Source organism: Candoia aspera, chromosome 1 (genome assembly GCF_035149785.1).
Source record: "Candoia aspera isolate rCanAsp1 chromosome 1, rCanAsp1.hap2, whole genome shotgun sequence".
Lineage (NCBI taxonomy): Eukaryota > Metazoa > Chordata > Lepidosauria > Squamata > Boidae > Candoia > Candoia aspera.
Genome location: NC_086153.1, coordinates 113,172,675 through 113,177,458, shown reverse-complemented (window position 1 = coordinate 113,177,458; position 4,784 = coordinate 113,172,675).

Below are 4,784 nucleotides of genomic sequence, written 5' to 3'. Positions count from 1 at the left end.
GGTTCATCGTCCCTCCGCCGCGGGTCCGCTTCCTCCTCCGTCTGATGGGTGTCTCCGTCGTCCTCCTCCGTGTCGAGCACCGTGGGGCTGTCGCTCCACGCCCGTTGCTGGGGTGCGATGTGGGGCGCGGGGTCCTCCGCTGGTTTCGGAAGTCGTGCTGCTCCCTCCCGCGGTCGGGTTGCCTCCGTCGCCATCTCCCCTTGGGGTTGGAGCTGAGGCTCGGGTCGGGTGGGGCGGGCGTCCATGGCTCCGGGAGTCCGCGGTGCCTCTGGCCTCGGTCGGTCCTCCTCTGTCTCTTGCCGCGCGGCTCGCCCTCCTTGCCCGCGCCGTTCCGGCCTCATCTTGCTGGTCTTCTCGCCGTCTACTCCTCCCGCGGCTCGTTGTCGTCCGGTGGGGCTCGGCGAGGCTGAGTTTATGACTCTCAGCTTTATGTCATGCGCTGCCTACCTCTGAATAACGTTCAGACACTGGGTTGCAAAGCAGGCTCTGGTTTATTTCAGGATAGGTACAACGTTGTTAGAAAAAGCTGAGAGTGACAGGAGCGCGCCGGTGCGGGGTTTAAATACCCCGCGCCGGTCAGCGCCCCCTCGCTCTCGGTCACGTCACCCCCCTTTGTCCCATGCGTTGCCCTGCCATTGGTTGAGGGTTTCTAGGATCGCCCATCCTCAGGTTTTCATTCTTCTGCTGATTGCTTTCAGCTGGGCGATCCCCGTGGTATTGCTGCTGATGGCTTGGGTGGCTCCGTGATCCGTTTATCTATTGTTTGTTAGCCGTTAGTCGTTGTGGGTTGATGGCTACTTAACTTGTACCCCTTCACCTATTTCCTTGTCATTGTCATGAGTGCCATTGCGCTGATTACTTTAGCTCAACGGCACTCATGACACATAGGAAAAAGCAATGTGGAAAAGAACAGGGGAAGAACAGATAACAGGAGAAAACACATACCACACCCCAAACGGACAATATGCACAAAATGGGAGCACCATTTACCTATCTAGAGCTCACGTTTTAAAGAACATCTAAAGACTTGTATCTCGACAGGCTTTATGGTTACATGATGTTCTTCCCTGTTCTTCTCCACATTGCTTTTTCCTATGTTTCCATACATTTCAGTTGTTATGAGAAAGTTCACTGGGCAGGTTGCTGTGTGTGTGTGTGTGCTTAAATACATTTAATAGTTGTATTTCAATATTAGCATTTTAAGCCCAGCAACTCACTTTTTGAAAAGAACCTTTTCCTTCTATCTGTTAAAATATTGTTCTCATCTGTCTGTCTGTCTGTGTGTATGGCAAAGTATGATTTCCAATGACTTTAAAAGATCATATAATCATAGCACACGAAAGGATCACATGGATCATCCAACTCCCAGCATTATGCAGGAAAACCAATTAAACAGATGTGGCTGTCCAGTCTCTCTTTAAAAATCTCCAGAGATGAGGAACCCACAACCTCCATAGTTAGACTGTTCCACCATTGTACAGGTCTGATCGCTGGGACGTTTTCCCTTATATTTAGATATAGCAGGCCAGCCCCACCAGCCTTTTCAAAAAAAGAATTAAGGAAATCATAATTTTCTAGATTTTTTTTTCCCCGGCACCCTGATTTCCTTCTCCTCAAGAAATGTGTGTGCCTCTTGCAGGTTTACTGAAAATGAAGGGAAAAAAAGGTATCTGCTTTAGAACTGACTTTATCAATTCTACCCAGTGCTGGATTAATGCCACCTGATGCCCTGAGCACAACCCAGCCATGGTGCCCCTCAACAGAAGCAAAACTCTCACATCATGAGATAGAAACAAATGTGATATGTGATGACATCTTCAAACCAAACTTTTAAACTTTAGTCACTCACCATGTTTTTGTTTGCTTTGTTTTGTTTTTTTCAACAATGGAGATTAAAGTTGAACAATTACAAAAAAATCCAAATAAATTTGAATGTGGGAATTAAAGAGTTAAGGGCATGATAGCTGGGGGAAAAAACTCTGTGGTGCCCCCCCCTTCCTTTGGTGCCCTAAGTACATGCTTCTTTTTCTTAATGTTTACTTCAGGGCTGTTTCTACCCATTCCTGTTTATCAGGGAAACTTCATGGTCCAGTTATAGCAATCTCTGATTTGCTTTGGTGGGATAGCTTTAAAAAATGTGTTAGTGTACACATTTTTACCCAAAGATACATTCCATTGCTTGTTCCAGATAATAAATGTTACTGAGTGATTAACTTGAAACTATTCCATGAAAAGAAATGGACTGCGATCAGTTTACTAATATGTCTAGCATTAGAAACAAGAGCATGCTGAAAATTACACAGTAAAGGACTAGAGTCTGCAGATAAAAGCTTTCAGCAATATATAGTTGTGATCTGGGGGGAAGAGATTCTGAGAGTTATTACTGCTGTAATTGGAGAGGTGTTAGAATGGCATAACTGTGTCTCTATTTGAGTACTCTAATGAAGGCAGTTATGAATTTGCTTGCATGCAGATGAAGCTTAATGAAGTAGAAATAAGTAGTAAGTGTACAAGCATGCTTTACAATGCCTGATCCATGTTGCTCTATTCTGATTACATGTGCTACTAGAATTTTTAAGCTCCCCAAATATAAAACATATTGTTGTTCTATCAATTATCTTCTAAAGAATTTGTGGCTCTTTTCATAGGAAATTTTCAGTTTTGGTATTTCATGTCTGAATTTTTTAAAAAGTCCACTAAAAATTAGTATTTCAAGGAAATCATTCATAGTCTTTCCTTCTTCCTGTGATGTTAATTTTCTAAATGTACTAATTGCTTTAAAAAAGGATTTTTAGTCCTAGGAGCTTTCCATTTTGTGATTTATCTCTTCAGAAGGATGGTTCTTAATTAAAATAAAACAAACACACCCACATGTTTTAAATGTAAAACAATAAGCTGCTTACTAAAACAACTTGAATAATGTCCTCTTTGATGACAAAAATGTGTTTCTACTCCTCTTTCAATAATTCCATTGCTCGAAAGTTTAAAGTAAGATATTTATTTATTGCCAAGCCAATCCAGTTTGGCAGTGATGTGGCACTCTAGGTTCCTTCAATTAAACAACATCATCTATCAGGATCCCAGAAGCGTGCCTTCTCTGTAGCTGTGCCTGCCCTCTGGAATGAGGTTCCCCCTGAGATCTGGATGCCTCCCACCATGATAGTCTTTCAAAGGGACCTTGAGACCTGGCTCTTTGCCCAGTCCTTTGGTGAGTGTGACTGAAGCCCCCTTTTCTTCTTTTTCTTTGTTCCCATCTGGGTTGTTATCTCTGCCATCTTTGTTCCTTTTGTTTTGTGTTACTTTCTTGTTTCTAAATGTTTTTAACAATTTGTAAACTGCCCATAGTTGCTGGGAGTCAGGTGGCATATAAATTTAATAAATTTAATAAATTATTATTATTATTATTGTTGTTGTTGTTGTTGTTGTATTTTCAAGGCTCTTATTACTGACAGTGTTATTATTTTGGAGTAGAAACTTATACATTTGAGAAAATTAGAGAGCTCCTTTATATGAATGGCGAAATATCTGATCTCTCCAAATTTTATATACTTAGGGGTTTGCAGGAGATCCAAGCTATAACTCAGTACTGATGACATGATAAACCTTGGTTATAAATGTTGCCTATATGGTAGAAACACGTTAGTTAACATGTTCTCACACTGTGTATACTGAATTATAATTTTCTTGTAGTATGACTTTTTCAAAAGGTCTTGTATGCCAGTAAACTGCAATGTAGGTTTGTGTTCCTGCACACCAATTGGAGCCAAATTCTTGGTAGAAGATAATTTCTCCTACAGCAAGTACATTCATGTAGGAAGAGTGTGAAGTTATGGATTACACATTTATGAATAGTGTATCAGTGCCAAGTCCAATATTTTGTTGTAGCTCTTTCTTAGATACTTGCCTTAAGCAGACTGTTTAAAATTTGGAGAGGTCAAAGGGCACCATTTTCTTTCCATCCTCCTTTCTTCGCACACTTCTGTTGCAATGCATCTTACAACAATTTATTTTTCTGGCCACTGAAGTCAGTGATCCAGTAACCCAGAATATGAGGGGGAAAAAACAGTACTGAATAATACTCAAGTTATATTTTATCTTCCTAAAACTCAGTAACACATTTAAAATATTGTGCAAGTAATGGTCGTCATGAAGCCAGTGGCTAGGTACCTACTTACCAGAAGGCAACCTGGTGAATCAATAATGTTATTCACAGATATTTCTTGCTGGTTCCAAAATGTTCTCTATCATTGCAGTTTATCATTTTTTCTGTACAGCTTGGAATACATTGAAACAAAGCACAGAGCTGCAGCTAGCCACCGTTTTTTCCCCCTTAAAATAGCTCTAAAGTCTGCGTAGGACCCAGAAGCTTTACTGGGAATAAAGATTTAGCAGATTCTTCACCATTACTCTGGAGAAGACATCCTCTCTGAGGTGTCTTCCAACACTGGGTTCTACAATTCTATCATAACATGATGCTGGGTTTTTGCTTTCCAGCATGCTTCTATTTATTTTTAATTAAAATAATTTTAAGGCAGAGAAGAAATGGGAGATGGGAGACATGGAGCCTACCAGGCACCAAGAGAGGTGTAATTGGCATCCATAGGTTCATTGGTTAAATAATATGTACTAGGTTTATTTATTTATCATGAATAACTATTAATAATGCAAAGAAATAAATAATAACAGAAATAAAGTAATATGAAATTACTATTATTATTTGGACTCACCCTGCAAAAGTGCTTAGAACAGTTCATTTTCCTACCTTAAATGAAATATGTATGTAT